This window comes from Stegodyphus dumicola, chromosome 1, assembly GCF_044657685.1.
Source record: "Stegodyphus dumicola isolate Sdum_Otavi_A_Nest chromosome 1, ASM4465768v1".
NCBI lineage: Eukaryota > Metazoa > Arthropoda > Arachnida > Araneae > Eresidae > Stegodyphus > Stegodyphus dumicola.
Genome location: NC_140768.1, coordinates 44,827,729 through 44,854,265, shown reverse-complemented (window position 1 = coordinate 44,854,265; position 26,537 = coordinate 44,827,729). Strand labels below are relative to the sequence as shown.

Here is a 26,537-nt window from a genome sequence, read left to right as displayed (position 1 = left end):
ACAGATTTCTGAATTTAAAGCCCGAAGGGGCGATATTTTAATGTTTTATGTGTTACTTTATTTATTAAATAACATTTTCTTCGCATTTAAACCAAAATTCAATTCAACAGCAGTATCCCCCCAAAAAAATTTAAAAAGAGCATATCTTTAGAATTTCCGATACACAGTCTCGCGCGCTGGAGAATTTTTTTTTTTTTTTTTTTTTTTTTTTTTTTTTTTTTTAACGTACAGTGTTGCTATTGCTCGCTTTGAAATCGTTGAGTTTGTTAATCAAAAATTCGTTAAAGGTTTACATAATATGAAATAGATAATAACGTAAATTTCAGATTCCAAATTTGAGCTTCCAGTTTCCCATAATCGAGTGGAGAACTACGTTATTCAAAATTTGATGGCTCTAAGTACCGTTGTTTTTTGACAGTGAGAGAAACATACATACATTCAGATTTTTGAGAGATTCAATTTCAGTAGAAATGGAATTGAATTTAATGGTTTAAGCGCGAAGAATATGATATTTAATAAATAAACGTAACAGACAAAAAGTCAAAAATACGCCCCTTTAGGAGTAAAATAAAATTTGAAAAGTTTTCAGATTTTTTTATTATATTTTTTAATTAATTTTTTTATTTATTCATTCCTTTTTTTTTAATTATTATTATTATTCTTGAAAGGAAAATATGTTATAAAGATTTTAAGCTAAGTATTTTATGCAGGAAACGTAAATGATTATGAAAATTTACGATGCCTGTAAATGTTTGGAACCTGTAAGGACAGATGATGAATTAAACTATTGTTTCGTGCATGCAACGCACACTTAAATCTGAATAATAAATAAATAACCAAGACAGTCTCTGAAACTGTTTTTAAAATTAGGACTCTACAAGTTTCTTCAAAACACGAAACGTAGTAATGACACCCAGATTATACTAAAGTATGAAATCATTTTATTACATGATTTTTCCAGGACAAATTATCTACAGAATGGTTTTCCATAGTTTAATGCTGCGCAAAGTAACTCCCACACTTAGCTACTTAATGCAGATCTAAGGTTATAAAGAGGTCAGGAACTAAAAATTTCCTACAAAATCAAGACCAAAAACTTTAAAGAGAGGGGAGGAAAAATTCTACTGCTTTTAAGTAAAGGACTATTTTTACGATCAAACTAAAGGTGCGGATGAAAGAAGTGGCGAAAAAAAATTGAAAAACACTAAAAAAATACTTGACTTGTTTTACGAGGAGACATGTATTGAGTTTTAAAAGTCAACCCGCCATAAAATTCCTCATTTGCCGAGGCTATTTTCAAGTCTTGAGTTGACTTCTGGTAATTGAAGCCGTGCACCAAGCTGCAAATACTTAAGACGGTGTCAAAATGTTGGATGAAAAAAATATAAACGAAACTTCAATGAGGGGAGCGGGTAAGGAAAAAAAATAAGATGTTTTTTGACTTCCCATGCATTCCCTCATGTACTATATTCCCCTTCTGCCATTCCCCCTATTGCGGTTGATAATAATATGCATCGCGACGGCAGGTGTTAGCTGAAAAAGCCCTGCAGGCTGTGAAAGAAAACGATTGTCTTTAAGTTTCCTGGGAGCTGTGGGGGGTCAACTAATCACGTAAAGAAATTCCAAACTGCATTACTCGTTAGCCATTGTTGCAGAAGAGTGTGCATTAACTTTATTTTTGCATTTATCTTCAATTTCTGCAGTCAATTATCGATGGAGAGACCCCGCTAAACGCTGCTTTGATTAACGCTGATTCTATGTAAGACGTTTTAAGCGATGATTCCTTATAAAGGCCCGTCCACACGAGTACGCTCGAAACGTAGCTGACGAACGCGCTTTTACGTTACCAGCGTAAAAGCGTCCAAACGAGTACGCTTGCGAAGACTGCGTTTAACCAATAGAATTATTTTGCGCAAAAATCACGTGACGCTGTGATATAGCGTCAACAGAGCTGTATCTTATTACTTCGCTGTTCTTCTGTATGTTTGCGGCAAGTTGTCCGAATCAGATGATTTTTTTTTTTTTTTTAATAGCTGAAACTTTACTATTATGTGCAATAATTAAGCAGAGGCAAAACCGCAAAAAATGGCAAGAATGAGTCCGAAAGATTTATTTAGAGCGACCTGTTCAAAAAGATTTTTTTTTTTTTTTTTTTTTTTACTGCCTTGTTTGTGAAAGGAATATCTGGAATTATTAAATTCCTACTATTAGCTCACACTCTCCCTATATTTTGTTCAAATTTTCAGTACATAAAATGCTTTTTATTCATCCACTCAAGTTCAAATACAATTTTTTAAACTTGCTTTTCACATATTAAATTTTTTAAATTTTTTAATTAAAAAATTATGTTTGTATTTTTATTTATTTATTTATTTATTTTTGTATTTTAAAACTTTTCTTTGTGGACCTAAGTAGGACTAGACTTCATTTTTTTTTTGGGGGGGGGGTATATTACTTGTTTTTTAATTCCTTCAGGATGAGTATCGACCAGTTTGACAGACTTACAGATTCTATATCGTATGAAAATTAGGATTTAAAAAATTTGTTTGGAATACAGTATATAAAGAGAATTAAATTACTTAATTCTCTTTATATACACCATCCACCATATAATAAAACCAACTTCATATTTTTTTAACTCGCTCTCCCTCGGTCTTTTGTTTTTCTTTTTATTTATTTTTGAATTTAGAATGAGGTTCAAACTTTGGAGAGTTTATGAGAAATTATTTGCATGATAAAATATGCAATAAAGTAAAAATAAAGAGAGAATTTATAGATGATATATGATAAAAAGATGCTGATATATTTTTACATAAGGATTTCTATTTGCACTGCACATTTTTAAACTAAATTAAAAACAATAATAATAATGAATAAAATAAGAAATGAAAACAATAATAATAGGTAAAATAAGAATATAATGATTCATGATTAAATATAAGAAACACTTTTCAAAATGAGAAAAGCTAACTGAATTATACCATCTACGAGTGAGGTTCGAACTTGCCACCTTTCCATTCCTCCGCCACCAAAGCAGCGCGCTGACCACTCAGCTATCTGTGATAGCAATGTTTGTGAAAAATAATGTAACAAGTAGAAGTCGCTGCAAAGGTAATTTAATTAAACTTCAATAAATGATTGCTGTATGAGACAAGTTGTAACTTTCCTCCAAAATTTCGTAATTGTATTTTATTGAATACTCTTTCACAGTCAACTGCTTTATTTTAGAATTTATTATATTGCTGAAGTTAGTTTTTGGTGTATTTAATATTGGGATATTTATAGAGCTTTTTATTACACATGATATAGCCAATATTTATAATAATTAAGGAGAATTTTGTAAGGCAGAAACTTTGATTTCGTAGAAACTGTAATTTATTTAGGTTCCTATTACTTACGGTGTTATAAATAGGTGAAGCATATGGATATACTGGTCGGATCATTGCTTTATAAGTATACAGTTTTCCCCTTTAATGAGAATTTTAAATGTATACTAATATGTACGGTTTGAGAAATCTGAAGAGGGCGTGAACAATGCTGATTATTTTATTGCTGTATACAGTTATATTTCTAAGCAAAAACTCATCTCTGTGTGGCTCTGACGCCATATTGAAACGGGTAAGCAAGAAGGTTTTCTGATTATGACACGTGATAAGAACTCGGTCGGCTATTGGCTATACGCGCGCGTCGCGGGCGAAAAAGCTGAACAGGAGCGTACTCAGTTTTACGTCTTCTGCGTCCTGCGAATTTACGCCGGCGTCAAAAAAGTTACGTCAACTACGTCGGGAGCGTCCTCGTGTGGACGGGCCTTAACGCTGCAATATTTGAGCCTGCAAGAATTTTAACTTTACACTGATTAATTACTGTTGAACTTATGGAGGTAACCAACTGATTTCAGCTATTGATAGACAGTCAGTGAATGGTTTGAATAGTTGACTAATTTAACATTTGAACACTCTGAAATGCGAAAGTGGATGATAGTTTTATATAATAGACCGCGCTACAATTTGAGAAGAAAAGCTAATTATGAATACAGAAGGAAAGGTACAAGTAGTATAGCTGCAGAGTTAAATGTTCTGTTAAAAATATTTTGTCAGAAAAGCTCCAGATATTAGAAAAATACTGGAAAAAATTGAATTTTTCTAATGTCATTTAAAAAATTACTAAATTGATGAAAATAATTTTTTAAAAAATTAGCCGCAAAAATTTTTAAGTTACCCATTTTACTGAATTTCACTTTAAATGCGTGTTTTGGCGAATTCGTCGTCGATTGGCGAATTCGATGTCATTAAAAAAAATAAATTAAAAATCTGAAAGCTTTCGGATTTTATATTACATCCAAAGGGGCTTATGGAAGTTGGTTACTTATGGAGGTAACCAACTGATTTCAGCTATTGATAGACAGTCAGTGAATGGTTTGAATAGTTGACTAATTTAACATTTGAACACTCTGAAATGCGAAAGTGATTACACGCACAAAACATATAGAGATTATTTGGGCGACGCCTCTCTGGGCTAAACATATTTAAAAACATCATATCTTTAGAATTTCCAACAGACAGTCTCGCGCGCTGGAGATAAAAATGTTTTATTCCCTTACCATGTTGCCACTGCTCGCTTTGAAATCGTTGAGTTTTTTAATCAAAAATTAGTTAAAGCTTTACAAAATATGAAAAAGATAATAAAACAAATTCAAAAGTCAAAACTTGAACTTCCACCTGCCCATAATCGGGTGGAGGACTATGTTATTCAAAATATGATGGCTCTGGGTGACGTTGTTTTTTTAGAATCAAGAAACATGCATACGTTCATGCAGATTCTTCATTATTTAATTTCTTTAAATATAATACAAGGCGATAATATTTGGTGGCAACACTCTGAAAAATGATTCAACGCAAAATAACTTTTCGAGACTAATACTCTTCTGAGCTAAAGTTTTTTTTGGCTAATAAATAATCTTTTGATACAGATTCAAATTCGGATCTTCGAAATATTTTTATTGATAAATATTACTTGTTTAATTTTTACTTTTTTGATATTCAAGCAAAGAAAATGACTTTTCTTTAAAGATTCTATACTCCAATACATAAAGTATGGCGTTAGAAGAATTTTTTATTAATTACAATAGAATGCAAGTGTTCCAAAAATATCAGTTGAAGGAATAATGCTGAAAATGATGCTAAAAATTATCATTAAGAAACGTCTTTATCGCTTTAAAATTTTTGAATTTGTCGAAAAATTACAGATTAATTAAACTTGAAACTTAAATTCAACATTTTTTTTTCCTTTGTCGAATTGTGACACTCTAAGAACTGCAATTTGAAAGGGTTCATTGAAGATAAATAAAAGATATTCTTTCGCGTAATGGCGCCATTTTTCAAGTCCCATACGTGATAATGCGGTAAGAATAAATAATAAAAATAATCTTTCGAAATTTTAAGGAATGTTTTCAACCTCCCGCGGAAATATAACCTACAGAAGGTAGGTACTTTAAAAGCAATAAACAATTTATTTTTGGTTGCATATTCCTCTAGCCCTGTGTACTTAAAACAAAATACGTTAAAATAGCCCTTTCAAAGCTCTTCCTTTTAACACCGCACTTCTCGAAGCGTAGTTTGTGGTATTACCCTCTTTTCTTAAAAAAGAGGAAGACATTTAGTTCTGGTACATTAATAAAATTCCCTGAAGATACTCCAAGAATTTATGAGGCATGATTATTCCCGTAGACGTTAATTTCAGCGTTAAAAACAAGTTAATGTTCAAAGGTCCAAGATCTTACAACAGTTAATTACAAATACCTATCACTTCCTGCTTAATTATATTCCGCCTGTAACTTGGGAAGAAAAGGGGAGGATATAATCTCGCTGAACGGGCGACACAGAAATATTGGAGGATAACGGAATAGATAGTTTTAAAGGCCATTTTGGAAGGCTTTAAATAGGTAAGGTAAATTTAATGTACACCTCACTTTTCATTCCATACTTGTTAATGCTGACTCTTGTAGAAGATTTACCATAACTTGGCGCATAATGATAGTTCTGCCAATGTGAGTTGAATCGTAGATTATACTGTTTATAATCTCTCGAGTTCGGTAGCTGATAAGATTGCTGATTTCGACGAATAATGTATTATGCTAACATAATAACAGAGTGATACAAATTTCATCTTCAAAGAGTACATCCAATTTAGGTTACATTATGCAGAAAAGAATCATCCAGCTCTATTGAGTAGTTGCATTCCAAATGTAGTATTCAAATATTAGAGTTAGCTGAGTAACTAGAATGCGCTTATAATTACAGGTTTAAAAAGTATTACTCGAAAACTGGAGATTGTATTTCAAGGAAACAAATACAGGGTCATCTAAAAAGAATGGCGGAAACCTGCAACTTTAATCCATAATGAAATTTTAAGCTTAGGAAATAATTATCATGTTGAAATTGTGTATAGAAAAGAAGTTTTATCTCCGCTCATTAGCACCGCTTCCCGTCCAATCCAGGAATTTTTCAACTGATGGATTTTAAGGAGTGACCCAGTCCCGCCTAGACGAAATCTATATCGTACAGCTGTGGATTTCTTCTTCACTAAGAAAATTCTTTACAGTTAAAATTTTACCAGTATAGTTCGACCTCTCAAACACAACCTTGGCTGGCATTCTGCCAAAACACTTAGATTAGTCCAAAAAGGGGCGTTATTACTTGTGGCGAAGTGAAAGGCTTCTCCTCTTCTCCGGAAAGAGAGAATTATATGCTCGAGGGAAAGAAAGTCCGCATCTTTCCAACCTATTTTGAGAATAATTCGGTTCGAATGGCACATGCGTGTTTGCGCTCATGCTTGCGGATGAGGCGGTTGAACTATAGTAGCAGCCAAAAGCGTAATTGAAACCGCAACTCCGGAGTTGCTACAAAATGCAGGGACCGAATCTGAATATCGTCGCCGACCATATATCTCAACATATATCAAAACGTCTATCGAGCAATTAATGGTGTATATAACGAAACGGACTGATGTATATGAAATGTTATACATTTCTAAATGTGGTAGTAAAATATTTACGTCCATATATGTTTATTTTTTTTGCGTAATAGAATTTTGTAATCACTGTATTTGTTAAAGGAATTTAAACATGATTAATATGGTTCATACATAAATGTAATTATTAAAATGAAAAGAAGGAATATTTAACAAAGAGCAAAAATACACCCCATGTTATGATCAACAAAATGCTGAGTTAACTGGAAGGATGGTGTAGTGCTAGGAAGTCTTAGAACATGACAAAAGTAATAATTTTCATAATGCAATGCGTGGTGATAGTATGTGAAATGTGAACATGGAAACGTTATTTTAATCATGGATATTTACAAGAAATAAAATTTTTTATTTACAAGAAATGTTCAATGAACGATCACTAACTCCAGTACATGCATTACAAAGACAACAAAGAGATGAATTTACACTTTTCAGGAGCTCTCTTGGGGCAAACTTCTTCATTAATGATAGATATTAGGAAGATTTTTACTTTCTGCCACGTTCTATCGTCCCTGAAAGCTAAATTAATCTTTCCTATTGCACCCTGTACAGATTAAATAATCCAGATAAAATTCTGCGAAAGGCAAATTAATGCTTTCCTAATTTAACTTATCACAGCACATTTCAACAATCACACGCACAATCTTATATATCAGTTACAGAACATTTCTATTCACTTTAACGCGTTTTAGTTTTACTATTTTTTAATAAATTGGTGATAAATATTCCTCCCTGATGCGAGCTTGCTTAGCAGTGCATAATATTTGTGAAAATATATAAGTCGTTTTACTTTTTACGTATATATCAACAGCGGAACATCAGATTGCAAAACATGCATATTGATCCAAATAATGAACAAAGCTCATAGCAGTTATTTCTCCACCCCTCAACTCTAAAAAATTAGACGCAATATTGCTAGTGCTTATAAACGGAAAGAGTAAAATTCACCTTTATTAAATGAAAAATCATTCAGTATAATATAAAATAAAGTTCATCATATGTGCTATTAAAAAAATCAGTTAAAAAGCAGTTCTATCCGTCCTCGCCAGTCAGTCATCTTTATATTTTTATATAAGCGGCTAAAGTGCGTGCCGCCGATAGTTTATTGCTGCCACTCGGGAAAATGAGCGCGGAAATGAACGTTTCCGCAGTTTTTAATTAATATCTCGGCCGATTAAAGTCGTACAAAGATGAGAACGTTATCGATGGATTCGGAGAATTTTTTGGAATTCGAGAATACGCGTCTCGAAATTCAACTCGGCGCCGTTCCGTAGATATTCGAGAAAAAAGAATTTGGCACGTAGCGAAATCCCTGTAATAGAGAAAACCCAAGAAAAAAAGTGGAAAATGTAGGGAAATCGTAGGGGAACATTAGTTTTTAATTAATATCTCGGCTAATTAAAGTCCCACGAAGACACGAATGGTCAAAATGGCGTGCCACGGACCTTGCGGAATCCAACGGTGTGCTTCGCTAAGCTCGGGAGCCAGTCGTTTCGGAGATGATCTTACTTCACCCCATATATATATATATATATATATGCGGCTTAAGTGTCTGTTTGTCTCCGATAGTTTATTGGTTGCTTGCGTAACTGTACTAGCCAAAGGAGTGAAGTTGCCACGGCACAGGGTTGTCGTTTCAATTGAGACGTAGACAATTTCCTGTAAAACTTGCCTTTGCTATGACCATCCATAAGTCCCAGGGCCAAACGCTTAAGCGCGTTGGCATTTTTTTACCTGTGCCTGCATTTCGACACGGTCAACTTTATGTTGTCTGTTCAAGAGTTCGTGAAAGAACGGAAGTAAAATTAAAAATAATGGATGGTCCTCTGCAAGGCGAGCCTAAAGATGATGGAAAGATCTACACAAGAAACGTGTACAAAGAGATCTTTGACATGTGAATAAACATTTTATTATTTAAATCACCTTTATTTATTGAGCTAGCGGTGGCTCTTAAGAAATGTACCGCCAGTGTTCTTAAGAAATGTTCCTTCATTGCTCTCTACTTTAAGCAATTAAGCAAGTAGAACGGGGGAACCCCGTGGGTCAGTAAGCAAAGGGGCGTCCTTGCCGCCAGCCCTGGGTAATTCAGTTTGAATTAGCAGACACCTTCGCACAAATCATTTTAATTACAATTTATAATACCTAGAATAACGGTCATTTCGTATGACCACCGGGCTTTCTAGTATAATATAAACAAGTGTATTATACAGAAAAATACTAGAGTGGGAAGTCTTTTCTTTAGCGATCACATTCAAGCACGTGTGTTTACGGTTGAATCAAGTGAATCAAAATTTATTATTAAGTCTAAAACAATCATGCAAATGAATAAACTCTTATAATAAAAAATTAAATATTTCAATAAATGATACACATTTTTGCAGTGTATTTCCAAGTAATTTTTTACCATTCTTAATAGTTTGTACACAACAGGTGTACTGAAAGCATCACAATGGCTATTTATAATATAATATGAATTTATTTTCTAATTTCCAATTTTTATATGAATATTCACGTTACGCATTTACGTTGCTAACTAATTATACGTTCACGTTATGCATTACGTTGCTATGCGTTTTTCTAACTTCAACCAAGGGACACTGGCTAAATAGGTTAAAAGTATTTAAAAAATAAAAAATTAGTGTATTCATTTTTTGAATTACAAATATATATTTTTCTTTCTCTTCCTTTATGGAATTTATGTTAAACTAAAAAGCTAAATTTCCCACCTAATTTTACTTAAAATGCATTCAAGAATATCATTATTGCTAAAAACTGAGTAAGCAAGATAAACTGGAATATAGAAATACTACTAACCATAGGTTATTCGAATAAATGCATTATTCGAAATAGCTGCTATTGAATTTATATAATAAAAAGAAGCTCTAGTGTATTATTTAGGGGGATGTTCGCTCACTATTTTAAGAGCACGAAGAGTTGCTAGGACTTGAGTCATTAGCAAAAGAAAGGCAAATTCAACATTTCTGAAACACTTGGCAGGCCTTTGAAGAGTTCACTAACACTATTATGTATCCGGAAAAGCAAATAAAAGTTAAAAAGTCTCTAATCATAATAAACAAGACTTACATCAAGGCGTATAGGACGAAAGTGAAATCTCGCCAAGTTCTTAAGTTCAAGGGCGGGGTGCTTTTAAAAGAAAATACTCGTTTTTGCTCTGCATGCCACACCTACGCACACTTTTTTTTTCTTGTTAATAAACAACTTGTTGAAGCGTGCGGGATAAATCAGGGGTAAATCACCCCAAGAATACCTAAGGATAAGTCAAGTGATAAAAGTTAGCCACCCTGTGAACTAACCGTTCAAATGCTGTGTCAACCCAAGTCTGCTAGCGAGGTGAAATATTTGCTCCTAAATATTTCAGAATAATGCTGGTGTATTTAAAATGCCACAGATGCATCGAATAAATAAGCGGGTGCAAGATTTCGAAATGTCAGCGAAATATAGTGAAAGCGGCAAGGTCTATGATTAACTTTGTAGCAACTGGCTGAGTTCTAGTGATTCATGTAATCTAGATGAATTTATAGATAAGCAAGGCGAATGGACTCACAATCTTCAAAAGGGTCACGTGATTAAAAAAATGGGTAACAGATGAAGAAACTCTGTTTCTTTCTTATCTCAACGCGAGATACTTTCGAACAAGAAGTCTAATTCTGGTAATCCTGCAACGCATTTTTAAGTTTAGGCATATTTCTGTCATAAAATATCAGTTTCGTTTTCTGGAATATACATTAGAGTTTCTTTGCTTACAGAAACATATACACTACAGTAAATGAAATAGAAATCCCAGAATTACTTCATTTTTTAGTTGTAGTACCTACTCTGCTATTTAAAACATTAGCAAAGACCTTTCCTTTTCACGTTATTAAATAAAATTTTGTAAAGCAGCAATTATGAAATGTTTATACATAATACTATTGATATAGACAGAGAATAATAATTAAAAAAATTATTGACAAATCTTACTTAAAAAGCTCTTTTAAAAACACTTCTTAAAAATTTATAAGGCACTTTTTCCCTCCTTCCAGCATGCCTTCGTGGTGTAACGGTAGCACATTCACAGCGTATTCGAGAGTTCCCGGTTCGAGTTCCGTCTAGGGCATTGAACATTTTTCACGTCTCCAGCATAAAAAAAATCTAATGGCTCTACAAATGCCTCCCGAACTAAAAGGTGGTGGACAATAATTCGTCACCACTAGGATTTGGCGATTGGGTCATCTCATTCCTAGGCTCCTTATAAAAGGGAGAGTATATAAGGCATTTTCTCCCTCTTTTCCAGCATGTCTTCGTGGTTTAACGGTAGCACATTCAGCGCGTGTTTCGAGAAGTCCGCGGTTCGAGTTCTGGCCAGGGCACTGCACATTTGTCTTGTATCCTGCTTCAAAATAACCTAATGGCTCATTTTTCTTGTCTCCTTCAAAATAACCTAAAGACCCTACAAATTGTCTCTTTAAAATAGGGGCATGACTGTTTTAATTTACATCTTTGATCTTAATTTACACTTCAAACCTAAACATGTTACATATTTTTGGAATCAGAAAAGTTTATTTTTTTTAAATCAAATTTAGAAAACAGATTTTTTGAAGCCAAAAAATGTCTTCATTCTTCTTAAGTTTTGATAAGAAAGTAAAACGTTTGCAAGCAATTTCATTTAATTAAATGCTGTCACGCTAAAGTGTCTGGGAAACTCTAAGATAAATTTGATGTCCTTGGTGCTATTTAATTGGCTCGTAAGCCAGTGTGTCCCAAACTGTGGACCTCGGAGTTTCAGCGGCTTACGGGATATTGCGAAATATCAGAATACATTCATATAGACTTACCACATAATTCAAGTTGTTTTGGAAGCAGAACGGATGTCTCGTGGTCGTGACAAGGATGAGCCTGATATTGTACAAACCACTGTTTTTGAAAAATACCTATTAGCTTATAAGCTGGTTTGAAAATTGCTTTCAAAGAGTCAAATTGGCCCAAATGTCGACATTAGTCACTGGGGACGGACTATGATGAATTTTTCTTTTCGTTGTTGATGGATGCGTAGACGTCCACCTATGACTTGCATCCAAAGTCCGGATTGTGTGAACATATAAGTCGCCCTGGGTTAACCGGAGGGTTCTTGAGTCGCCTCCAGTGGTTGCAGCAATTAACCGTATATGGAATTCTAAGCTGGGTCTCGGTGCTCCTTCTCCATGATGAACAGGTAAACTGTTAAGCGATTGACTTGTTTAGTTTCCAACTTGCTGTTAATTTATGTTATTAACTTGCTTGTTTAGTTATTAACTTGCTCGCGCTCATTTCTGAATCCGCCTTTGACGGTCGCTAGTCAATGAAGATGGATTCCTCTCCCCCCCCCGTTTCTTTCTTTCTTTTTTTGCCTTTTTCTTTTCTTTTTAATCTTGTTTTCAGCAAATGTAAGTGAATAAAAGCAATTTAATATGTGACTGTGGCGTGCCATCGAAATTTTTGCATGAAACAAAGCTTTTGAAAATGTAATGATCTTGGAAATGATGTATTTATATATGTTGTAGAGGCATTAGGTATCTTTTTTTTTTTTTTTTTTTTTTTTTTTCCCCGAAGCTGGAGAAATGAAAAATTAGCAACCCACCTTTGCCGGGAATCGAACCGCGGACCTCTGAATACCTGCCCAGCGTGCAGAATCACTACACCACGAAGGCTTGCTAGGAAGGCGGAAGAAATACCTTATAATGTGACTAAAAGTATAATATGCGTTTTTAAAATTAGCTTCGACTGCGAGGAATTTTGAAGCTTTTACAAAATAAAAGCTTAATAAAAACCATTCAATGATTTTCATTTTAAGTAAAACGCATTATACTTTTCTTACATTTAAAAAATAAATTAATTTTTAATAAATGATAACACAAATTGGCTTTTGACATGATAATATATATGTATGACTGACATTTTACAACAGAGCAAATAAGTATTAAAAACAGCTGTTACGCCATTTGACCATACACTTTAGACAACTATGACATTTCTGCTCTTTTCGTAATGTTGGTACTGTTTTATAATGAATGAAGGACAAAACCGAAAAAGATGAGATTTGAGGAAAAGTTAACTATAAAAAGACATAAGTATTAAAAATATAGATACAAGTTTTTTATAGAGTACTAAATTTATGGAAAATGATAGAAAAGAATATTAGAACATTATATGCCTATATATGTTATGGTGGTTAAATATCTAGAAATGTCAGACCTTTTTCGATCCAAACGGAAAATGGATCGAAGTTTTTTGGACAATTGGTGTTGTGTCTGTAATAGGAAATATGAATATTCTTTAAATTTTTAACTAACAGCATAAAAGCACTGCTTAGAACATCATCTTGGGTAAGCCGAATATAACTTGTTCTTAAAGGGATTTTAATATGAATATTAATACGCAGTTTAGATGCCATATTTAAGTATACGGGTAAGTTCCGAGATTGGGATTCGGAATTTTCTTTCTACTTGACATAACTTATAGAAATAAAATCCGCAAAACTTTGTACTATATTATGAGAAAAGTACTTTGCAAGTTAATAAAAATTGATGGAGGCTTTTACATCTAAAATCTGAAAGGCAGATGAATCTAAACAAATTTTCAAAAATCCTGATGACCGTTGATTGGCAAATGTATGTCAATAGTGTTTAAGTTCAAAAACTTATCTGTAACTTGAGATTTAAACGGATTTTGTGTTCTGGATAAGAAGCTGATGATAACTATAAAATTTTACCCAGAATTGTGAATTCAGAACCAGATTTGTCAATCATATCGGCCGAGTTTTAGAAGTAACCTTAGCAATAGATGACAAGCTCGATAGTAATTCATGCGTGTGGTCTTTTTACTTTAAATTCCGTAGTTCAAAAAAAAGTTCCGCAAAGAATAGAGAAAAAGAAATGCTACCACTGCTAGTCGGTTAAAAAAAAAATTCTCAAGAGTACCTGTCGTCACCGTACTTATTACTTCAGAAACCTGCTCCCGACTACACCATCTGTCCCGTGAAAGGTAGGAAAGAAGGAGGAGCAGGGGAGGGTGCGAACCCAATCTGAAAACTGGCCCGTCGCGTGCTGCCACCTGGCCGGGAGCGTATAAACCAAACTCGGCATGCAACAGCGTGACCTCGTATGACCGGTCTGGGCTCGCCATCATCTCTACCGCCCAGGCTATCTAGGGTTGGTCGGACCAGCGGGAAGATAGGGTTTTTCTGAAGCATCCGATTCCTCAAAACAAGGCAGGTGACCTGCTGTTCTCACCGGAGCTCAGGCTAATCATTTTTTAATACTTTTTTTCACGGTTTTCAGTATTGTATGTCTACGCCGAAGACACTTGGTCGCTGCAAAAAGGCCGAGTAAAGGGGATTGCTGCCCGAGAGCTGTCATAAAAGGATTCTCGATTCTTTTGATGCGGATTTCTGAAACGCATGCGACGCATTTGAAAAGGTTTTCTGAATGGATGATTTCCATTACCATTCAGTTTCCTGCCCCTCTCCCCCATACAGACGTGATTAAAGATTTGAAAAAGTGACACACATGTCAGAGAAAAGAGATTTTATTTATACATGTTTGAGAGCCGAGTTTCAAATTGGTAATTGAAAGGAAGACAGGCGTGCAAGTTACGGGGAAAGTGAGATCCCACCTTCCGAGGGTCAAAAGGTTTCTCTGTTTCCATGCCATACTCTAAGACAAATTGAACTCTAGACATTAAATTTCAAAAGATTGGCTATAATGTAAGACATACCACATGAAAGCAACTGAATTCAATTAAAACACGGGATTAATCAACAGACTTTGAAAATTACTTATTGAGGAGATTAAAACGATCGCACTTCCTTTATTCGATTGAGGCCGAAATGAAATTCGCTATTGAAAATATGAATAGAAAGAAATTGCCTTTTTGGATAGCACAGCTAAATAATTAATACCGCTTCAAAGAAAATACTTTAGAAAACAAGTCTGGAATGGGGGTATTTAGAACGCAGGAGGGAGATGGATAAGATTTCTATTTAAGATAATTTTTAATAACTTAAAATATAAAAACTTAATAAAAATTATTAAATTAATAATTTAGGATAAAGCGAATTTATTTAAAATAAGAACTGGAAATAATCAATGCAAAATTTGTGAGGATGTATTTTCATTTAAATACTGAATGATCATGCAGCCTTACTAACTATAAATCAAATTAATAGTTACATAAAATTTATTTAACTGCGATTATGCCATGACAAAAAATAAATTTTATCCTCGTTCCTCTATCTTTGAGAATAAATTCAATTCCTTATGTAATAAGATGGTAATGAGAATAAGATTTTAAGTTAATTAAAAATAATAGCTTTGTAGCAAAATAACTTCAATATAATTGTGCAGAAAGTTAAAAAAAATGAGATGCATGTCAAAATATTAGACGTCTACAACTAATTAGCATTATAAAAATAAATCATAAAATTAACATTTAAAAATAATAAGAGATAATATTCATCACATTTACATTAACTACAACGTTAAATACGATTAAACTAAGACTTGAAACACAGATATAGCTTCGCAATCCATACCTGAATCACCAATCTTTAATTAAATACGCTGCAAAATATTTTCGAAACTTGAACTAATAAACAATTTTAACTGTCATATTTGAATACTGAGCACGAAAATTATGAAAAAGAAATTCTCTCTCTTTTTTTTTTTTAACCCAAAAAGGCTATTAATCTCGAAACAGCATTTTGCGTCGAATCACGATAAACGGCTGCATCACTTTTCAAATTGTTGCCACCAAACATTATCGCCCCGTATTATTTTAAAAGAAATTAAAGAATCAAGAATCTGCATGAATGTATGCATGTTTCTCGTACTGCGGAAAAACAATGGTACCTGTAGCCATCAAATTTTGAATAACGTAGTCCTCCATCGGAATATGGGCACCTGAAAATACGAAACTTGAATTCTGAATTTGTTTTATTATCTATTTCATGTGTTGTAAAACTAGAACGAATTTTTGATTAAGAATTTCAAGAATTGGAAAGGGAGTAGTGGCAACACACTGTGCGGAATAAAATACGTTTATTGTCAGCGCGCGAGACTGTCTATCAAAAATTCTAAAGATATGTTATTTTTAAATAATTTTAGCCCAAAGCACTCGAAACATGTATGTTATGTATAAGTGGAGAAAAAAAAACCCTCTTTGGGAGTAATATAAAATCTGATAGCTTTCAGTTTTTTTAGGGGGGCTGGATAGTTCATGGCTGCTGGTCAAAATGAAGCGTTATTTTGTTTTAAATATAACGTTTCTTAAATCAAAATTAAATATTTTCTGCATGATTTAATTGGTTTCTTTCAGCACACGATTACTTCATAACTGCATATAATCCATTGTGAAAGTTTTATAATTTGTAACTCATAACAGCTAGTTTCCGGAAGCCATAATTTATATGAAAGTAATTATAAAAATTACCACGAGATTGATAATTCGCACTGTATGCTTGTACTATACAAATGATATTTTTCAATGCTCATATGCTGCGAAGGTATGCGTGGACGGAGAGAATACTTAATCGAAACGTCAACTTTTTAAAATCGCAATAGGCTTTACTGGACACAGATAAATGTAACAATGCGTAGGTAATTATGAAATACGAAACGACGAAAGCGAAAGAATCCCCAGAGAGCAATCCAAGTCCAACAATCGATCATATCAGATTATTCGCTGCCTGTCTCACTTTAGTCCGACTACACGCTCACCATATACGAGATAAAACGTCCAGAAGCAAGTCCACCTCTCAACTCCTCTGGGAACACTAAATCCGTATCGGGCAACATTTTAACTGCGCCCTCTTCGGAGGTAATTAACGAGCAGAAGGGAAACTGAAGACATCGGAGCAGGGGCTACAACAAACAGGGTAATAACAATGCAGGGCGAAGGCGGAGGGGTTGAAGCGGTTTACACAAGCTGTAGACACTAATTATCAGTGTCAGGGATCACGGTGGTGTTACCGATCGTTTCTCTCTCTCTCTCCCTCTCTTTCTCTCTCCAGCGCCTCCGCCCCAGCAAATAGGGACGGGGCCGAGTCTGCGGTCCCGAAAATTAGTCTTGTCTTTGCGGCCGGGAATGGGGTTGTTAAGGAATTTCTGGAGTTAAGAAGGTGGAATTGTATCTGTCACGTAGCGGAATGCCAACCCTCGCTTATGAGGATGAAGAATCATGGTACAACAAGCGCACTTCGAGGGTATATCGATTAGTAAATAGATCGCGCGGAAGAGTATACTCAGGTCTGGTAAACTACACTTGAGTTTTCTTATGGAGTACGTGACATACAAATTGTGCTCTTACTTACCTAAGTTTTCAAGGTAACGGGCGTATTACTGATTGCAGAAAGCACGCGAGAAAAAAAAAGATTGTTTACCAAACAATAACGAATAAATGTATGCGTGTATGCTTAACAAAAACTATAGTATCTGGATAAAATGCTTAAAGTAATTTGCTTAGTTAAACAGCATGTAAAAAGCATACTTGGAACTCTAAAAGAATAAATGATTCACTGATCAAGATATCGAACGAAAGTGGATCTAAAATTGGAACAAAAAGCGCAGCTAATTTATTTTATCCTTATTGTTTCGTGCGTAGGGGTTCGTAATAAAATGAATGCACAGTTTCCTCAGAGATATTCGTACAGTATCTCAATATCTCACAGTTATATTTTAACCTACTAAACGTTGAATAGAACTAAATTCAAAACGCTGAGATAGCTAAATCCGATCGCACCGCGACTTCGCTACAATCAATCACAAGAACTAAGAAAACAACTGAACTGATATGTTTTCCTCCAACTTTTATAAGCTTTTTAAGCATCCACGAGAACATTCTCGCATTTTCTCGATAGAAAAAGATTACAATAACGAGATATCTATTTATTAAAATGGTAAATGCGCGTGCTCCTGTATTTTAATTTTTCCAGCGTAGCTTTCTCTTAATATAAGTCTCGTGCTGCATTGCACGGGAATATAAAACAATTTTAATTACAAATTCTACTAAAAATAGCTAAATAAATACAAAACCCGTAACATTATTATATCTGATAGTTCTTGATATATATATATGTAATAATAAAATTCTATAGTCAAGAATACAATTAAAATTCTAACTATGAGACGCGCTCAAAATGCGACAACAAAGCTGTATCACAATTCACAATTCTTCAATTGGAAAAAAAAAAAAAAAAAAAAAAAAAAACAGCATAAATGATTGAAATTCTTCAGCTTCTTTCCAGCAGACGATATCCAAATCATGCGGTTCTAACTACGAGACGCGCTCAAAACAAAGCTGTATCACAATTCACAATTCTTCAGTTGTAAAAAACAGACACAACTTGCACTTAAAAGTTCTTTCTCTTCCATTGGATCTTTGGGTACACCTATCCTGCCGACTCCTTGTGATGTACCAGCTTTAGTAGTAGCTTAAATTATCAGACGATAAGTTTTAAAAAAAAAACAGGATCAATTTATTATTATTCAGGAGAAATAGCAGTTACAAAATCAGATATCCGGAGTAAATAAAAAGAATTACTAATAACTTTTTATATGAAGTTTACTGCATCGTGACATTTAAGAAAAAGCCCGCGATATTCTTTTGCGAGTCCTTTTATAGTCTTTGGCGGAGCTAAATAGTCTTTGGCGGCTAAATTGTCTTTTATAGTCTTTGGCGGAGTCTTTGGCGGAGCTTTTTCCATAGACTTTTATAGTCTATGGAAAGGCGGAGCTTCCAAGAAATGACGTCAGCCTCGTCAGCCAATCCAGTTCGCTTTAAATATTTCGAGAACATGCTAAAACTGTACGTGTAGAAAAAGCGGGAAAAACAACTTGACTACGGGCTGTGGATTTTATTCCACGTACTTTCAAAATAAGAGAACGTCGCCATTAAAAATGAAAAGAACATACAGTTAGAATTTTAATTGTATTCTTGACTATAGAATTTTATTATTATTATTATTATTATTATTATATATATATATATATTTTAACATTTCTGAGCATTTTGGGCAGCGAATGACTATGAGTACATTCTCAAACAAATAAGAAAAACACATAAAACAGAACGAGGTTTCTTTGCTAACGAATTAACAATTATAAGTCACAATTACACACGCAAGCAGAATTTCATATGAGATCGGTCGAACTACGGTAGATCTGTTTCAGTATTACAAATGTGCTGTAATGAAAGATAATGTTAAGGATCATGTTAAAAAATTAATTTTAAGTTCTAGCATATTTTACCACGCAGTAGGTATCACAACAGTATTGGATAAAATCTACAACAGGAAAAAATATATATGTATCGATTCAGAATCTGTTATGCAGTAACACTTTAATTCCATTTCCATTTATAAGATTGAAGAAAATACAATTCTTTCTTTAGTCGCAGTCAAATATCTGAACCGAAAATGTTATTTATTGTTGTTGTTGAATCCAGACTTAACTAAAAAAATACATTGTTTTAATTTTCAACTGAAATACATAAGCGATATCTCCGATTTTGCAGTTTCGTCTACAGCAAACGATGCTTTGTCACGCGAATGAATCACGTGACAAGGAGATTTGGAATTTCCAGTTACTGGTATGGTAATGGAATATGTTTTAGTACAAATAAAGTGTTACATTTTACGCCTCGTAAGCAAAATTGTTACGACTGGCTATAATTTACTGAAAAGACCTAAAATTCAGATTATGTGAGGGCACGGAAGAGCGAGAAGAAAATAAATTTTAAATAAATATTTAGAACTGAATTATAAAAAAACACAGCACAAAAGTGATATGAATGAGAAATGAAAAAAATAAGCTAGCTGAGATTAATTAATGAAACCTTAAGAACCATGGAAACTTACTGCATATAGTATAGATATATTCCATACTATACTATACTGCATATAGTATAGATATATTCCAAATTGAATGAGCTTGATACCATACCTAATAACAATGCATTATTGAACCGATTTACAACCGAAAAAAGTTAATTTGCATATTACCGGATGTTGCTAAAATGTTGCAGATGTTATGTTTTTACAACGGAGTGCATCCACTAATGATCAGATGGCTATGATAGTCCCAGGTTTGGATTAGCTGTTGAGGAGTTTCAGTTTTTCACAAAAACATCCTACCTAAGACAGACCTCAGTAGTAACCTGGGGTGCTCGGAAGACGGAAGTGACGTCACAGAAAAGGGGGCCAGGCCTCCGTCATTTTGGATTTTCCCAGAAATGATTAGTTAGAAGGACATCATGTGTTGTTTCGTTTTTATTTTGTGGCAACGACAATATTTTACAGTTTTTTATTTTTCTGGAAACTACAATATTTTTTTGTTTGTGGCTGCCAGAAAAATAAAACTGAAAAAATATTATCGTTGCCACAAAACAAAAAAGAATTTACATATGACGTCATTTCAACTCGTCACTTTCGAGAAAATCCAAGATGGCCATGCCCCATTTTCTGTGACGTCACTTCCGTCTCCCGAGTACCCAGGGTTACTACTGACCTCGGGTGATTTGTTTGAATCAACTGGCAAGCCAAGCAACTAATCAACAAAAGGCTTTCGGCCTCTTCCTATATTGAAAAGTTGTAATAAATTCGATTACTTTAAAATTTCACATCGGACCTTCTAGGTCGACGACGCTCATGCCAAGCGACTTCTTTTGAAGATATGTTAAAGTAAGTTTTGCTTACAAGCCTAGCAGATCTTTAAACCAGATTGTTACAGTTCGAAAGTTAGTAACAAGCAATATGCTGGATTAAGTATAGTGTGATTTTGGTTATTGTCTTGATATTATTCATGTAACTTAACAATACCATGAAGAACACTTGAAAGTAAAATTTGCAAGTGAAAAGCGTTCAAAACCTCGCAAGTATTTAATATATGCATGCCATGCTAGTATGCATTTTTATAGAATATTTCTAAAATTTTCAGTTTCAGATGTCATTTACATTCTTTTCTATAAAATGTAACTTTTACGATGGGTAGTTCGCCTAAACCGACGTTGCTTTATTAATTATGGGTCTGTGAACAGTTTAGCGCGTAACTTCGCGACCGCGCTCACCAAGAATAGATTTTGATGCTCGAGAAATCCTTATTATATTGCTAAGCAAATTATTTACAAGAAAAGTGTTTTATGTATAATCCATGAACTAACTATTTTAAACCAAGTTATATCAAAAAGTTCTACAACAGCAAAGTAATGTGTATTAAGAAAATTCTCTAAGGCCTTCAGATATTATATTACACCCAAAAGGGTGTTTTTTTTTTTTTTTTTTTTTTTTTTTACGTTTTGTGTGTTACTTTTATTTATCATCATGTTCTTTGCACTTGAATCACATAAAACGCAATTCAACAACAATATCAGAAAATATTTAAAAACAGCATATCTTTAGAATTTGCGATACACAGTATCGTGCGCTGGAGGTAAAAATGTTTTCTTTTTTTCCCTTTCCTTTTCTTTTCTTTTCTTTTTTTTTTTTTTTTTTTTTTTGTGTGTGTGTGTGTGTGTACAGTGTTGCCATAGCTCGCTTTGAAATCGTCGAGTTTGTTCACCTAAAATTTGTTACAGTTTTACAAAATTTGAAATAGATAATAAAACAAATTCGAAATACAAAATTCGGGCTTCTAAGTGCCCGTATTCGGTTGGAGGACTACGTTATTCAAAATTGGATGGCTCTAGGTACCGTTGTTTTTTCACAAAGCGAGAAACATTTAGGCATTCATTGAGACTTCATTATTTAGTTTCTCTAAATAGAATCCGTGGCGATAATATTTGGTGGCAACAGTCTGAAAAGTGAATGAACGCACAAAATAAAACGATATAATATGCCGTTTTGAGACAAATATTCCTTTGGGTCTAACGGCTCTTTGGTCTAAATATGTGATTCCCCCCCTCCGATTAAATCTGACTTAGGTTAACAGTGTTGAAATATTTCTTTTATGCATCAATTGATATAATTAAGTATATAAATCACACTAAAAGCTAGGTATATAGGCTGTTTCGGCATTCAATACTGTGTTTATTGAAGATGCTGTGCTCCGAATGAATGGAATGAATTAAACTTAGAATTACCCAAAAACTGATATACATCAAAACAGATGCGTTTTAACAACACGAAAAAAAAAAAAAAAAAAAAAAAAACACATTTTTTATTTATCATTTAATGCTGCTGTTTTTTCAAAACAAAGCTTCCTCTGTATTTTAGAATAAAAAAGCGTTTTTCAAAGGAATAACCCATCCCGCCCTTATTTATTATGGGATAGGAACTTAAGGGTAATGAATTCTGAGTAGGTACTTAGTAAAACCTACGTACTCTGACGCTCAAACAATGTTGTTTCCATGGCGCGACACTGAAAGAAGCGAGTAACTACAGAAAGCTGCCTGGCCTCAGTTACTTTTACTTAAAACAGGTTTTTGGTTGTTTTGGTGCCTAAAAGTATATATAAAAAGATCAGTGAAGTGTGGATTCATATGGATGCTGCTTTTCGTTCAAAATCTGCATCATCCCATTCAGAGGCAGCGGGATGCGCTGCAGGAGGTTGAATGAATGCAGTTTATGGCTCACTTTACCCGCAATGAATCAATCGACCGCCCACAATGCGTTAGGCTCGTTATCCAACCCAAAAGATCGCAAACTTAATGAGAATAATTTAAGAGATAGATAATCGCAGTGTGAGCAAACATAACAGAGCAATTCTTTTCCGGCAGAAGTTAAATTTTTTACAGTTTGCATTGCGGCACGACTGCAGTGATAAGATTAAACCGAGGCTGTTGGTGAAAAGCTGACAGCCAGAAAGTTATTCAAAGAACTTTTGTATAATTATTAACCCGTTAGACAAGTTCTAACTATTTAGTTGAACAAAATTTCACAGAAAGAATTCTTAAGCTGCATCATTCCTCCCTTCCTTTCACCCCATTTGATGATTTAACCTAATGTAAAAAATTCTACCAGGACTAATCCTCGAGGGACACTGCAGAAATGTCGTAGACTTTGAAAAGTCAACTAATTTCCGATCAATGGCAATGATTACATGTTTTTAATTTGTCCTTTTACAATTGAAATTTCATTCTTCATGATGATTTAACTCCAGTCCCCGTTAAAACATTATTAACATTTTGCTTTCAAATTACTTCAAAACATCTTTCAAAATATAACTTACCAGTATGGATTCACTCTTTTAAAATAATTCTACTTTAATTAAACTTAGGAGATAATATAATCAATTAATCAATAGGAAATATATATATATATATATATACATATATATATTATATATTAGCTAGCTCACTACGATATTTTAGCGAGCTCACTACAATATTTCTCCCTATTATATATATAGTATATATATACGATGGCTGCTTTAAGAAATAATTGGCAACCTCAAAATTAACTATTCTAGATTTGGTGTTCTCCCCCTCTAAATTCATCTGTTCTCTCAAATTCAAGATCTTTCCATGTTACATAACAATCTAAAATTAACCAATCATACCTTAGAATACTTTCTGCATATACCCGGTATAATTACCGCTCGCAAGTAACTACGTCATGTTCCTTTCTTTAATTTCGGCTCTGCCAACACTGCGCTGCTTTGCCTCGCTAAAATGCCTACATCATACCTTTAAAATACCAGTGTACATAAAAATTATTGTATTTAATTATGATTGGATAAAGACTTTGCCTACCAAAAGTGAGTTGATATGAATTATCCTGGAATAAAGTTGCTTATGTATCCTTCTAACTAACTGCGAAACGAAAATACTATTATATATATTACATATATACATATAGTATTTATATAGTATATATACATAGAGTATAATTTATTTACTCAATAATGATTAATTGATTATATTATCTCCTAAGTTTAATTATAGTAGGATTATCTTAAAAGAGTGAATCCATACTAGTAAGTTATATTTTGAAAGATGTTTTGAAGTAACTTGAAAGTAAAATGTTAGAAATGTTTTAACGGGAACTGAATAACAAAATTTCGATTGTAAAAGGAATAAATTAAAGGCGAGAATTAAATTAAATGCATGTAATCATTGTCATTGATCGGAAATTAGTTGACTTTTCAAGGGGAACAAAGTGCGTACGAGTTCGTAATAGATTCAATGCACAAGTCCGATAACAGGTTAATAAAATTTATTCTTATCAAAAGAAATGTATCACAACTCTGGAATTTTTATCGGAGATAGTTATACAAATGTTCATAATATTACGCAGTAATAATGAGTAGTTATACTTCAAACTACTAAAAACGTTTAATAGAACGCAATGCACAGCGCGTTTAAAGAGAAAGCTAATCCGATCTCATGCCGAATTCGCAACAATAACAACAGCAGCTAACTAAACAACTGAACTGAGATGTTCTCTCCCTGGCTTTTTATAGATTTCAACCGGTCGCAAGATATTTCTAGTAATTTCTGCTTCTCTAGATATCTGGAAAGCAATAACAGGATGTAATTACGGTTACGGCTAACAGAGTAGTCAATTACATTTATTAAATTTCAGTACAAATTAACGAGATATCCATTTATTCAAAGTGAAATTCACGTGCACCTGTATTTTTACTTTTCCGGCATGGCTTTCTCTCAAAATTTTTCTCGCGCTGCGTTGCACGGAGAAATACAACAATTTTAATTATAATTCTACTAAAATTAGCTATCTAAATACAAAATTCGTAAGAATATATATATAAGGAAACAAAACACGCACACAAAAAAAGGGGGGAAAGGAAAGGTTAGCTTGCAATTTACTTTGTTGAGAATCGAAACATGGATGTTTGAAACAAGTTCATTTTTAGGGATTAAAATTAGAAGAAGCAATCATTTCTTGAAATCTCATATACAATAGACTGGTTTGTTGGCTACTTAATTACATCGAAGCACGCGAGTTTTATTTGTCTAAGGACCAGGTAGGTAATTTATCATAGCAAAGCACTCGAGGGTTACTTGAGCTGAAAAGGATACCGGATGCTATCATGGAGGGCTTTAACAATTCTTTCGGATTTTAATTGAGTCAAAATCACTTTTTGATTACCTGAATGAGGAAAATGAAATATGCTAAGGCACATTTCAAAGCCTTATGGCTAGAAAAATCTTACCCATTGTAACAAATAACAGTTTTACAAGAAGAGGAGGAAAAGATCCTTAAATCACCTTCATTTACTGTAGGTTAATTAATATTACCGTTACAGACACAGAATTTCATTTGATACGCCTTGTTGTGATATGCAGAAATTGATAAATAAATTTGAATGTTACTGATTTCCAGAAGAACACTTTCTTTAAATTTTGCTGAGTGAAACAAAGCGTATTACTAAAATCGTAACATATTTTATAACAATGTAGAATGTTTTTGGAAGTTTGTAAAGCCATTAGGTAATTTTTAAGCAGGAGACATAAAAATGAGCAATGTCTTGGCCGGGAACCTGGACCTGTCGAATACGCGCCCAGTGTGTTAACCGTTACACCACGAAGGCAGGCTGGAAGGAGGGAGAAAATACCTTATATTTTCCCGCTTTTAAAGGGCGACTAGGGATTAGGGGACATAACCACCAAATCCTGGTGGTGAAGAATCATTATCCATCACCCTTTAGTTCGGTCATCACTGCAAAGACATTAGATTATTTTGATATTGAAGACGTGAAAACTGAGCAATGCCCTTGCCGGGACACGAACCTGGACCTCTCAAATATGAGCCCAATGTGCTAACTGTTACACCACGAAGGCATGCTGGAAGGAGAGAGAAAATACCTTAAAAGTTAATAACCGAAATCAATATGTATAATTACGTCAAGCAAAAATATGTACTATGATACGTGCGTTTTCCTAAGCTATTTAAAATAACTTATAATTTTCAGTGTTTTCTTGTAGCACATACGAACATTGAAGTCGCTACAGCATCGTACGTAGAGCAATATAATGCTCAACTACGCAAGCGCTAAAAATAAACTAGCTAATATAAATCTAGCACATTTAGTACTCTATCAGCTAGAGTAAAACTAGAAATGTTCAACAAAACATTAGGCAGAATGAAGTAACAAAGCGGTTCCTATTAAGAAAGTGTACATTTTATCTGCCTTAACTTGAACTTCAAGGCTTTGTTGGATAATCACAAGATGTAGCTCTGTTTTAAAATATGCCAAAATTATAGCTCTATTAATTTTTTACATGTATCTTCTCTATCTAGCACTTAAAATATAACATAACTAGCACTATAGACAACCTATCTAGCACTTAAAATATAACATAATTAAATAAATCAAAGCATGATTATTAACAGTTACATACTTCAGAATGCTTACTTAAGAGATAAATCCGCAGTTGAAATAACGCAGTTGATAAATAGCTAGAATATGTGATATAGAGTAATGTGATTAAACATTTATCCGTAAATAATTTAAAAAAGGATGGGGTAAATGAATGCATAAAACGTGAAGCTATATGAAGGTTTAGATGAATGCCGTAGT

At 33.7% G+C, this 26,537-nt stretch overlaps 1 protein-coding gene and 1 long non-coding RNA gene across 4 annotated transcripts in view; one reads left to right on the top strand and one right to left on the bottom strand.

Moving 5' to 3' along the window:
- LOC146999071 (uncharacterized) overlaps positions 1-26,537 on the top strand; it is a 501,133-nt gene that overhangs the window by 171,368 nt on the left and 303,228 nt on the right. The gene's annotated exons all lie outside the window — the stretch shown is intronic.
- Positions 1-26,537, bottom strand: part of LOC118188260 (irregular chiasm C-roughest protein-like) — an 824,083-nt gene that overhangs the window by 745,994 nt on the left and 51,552 nt on the right. The gene's annotated exons all lie outside the window — the stretch shown is intronic.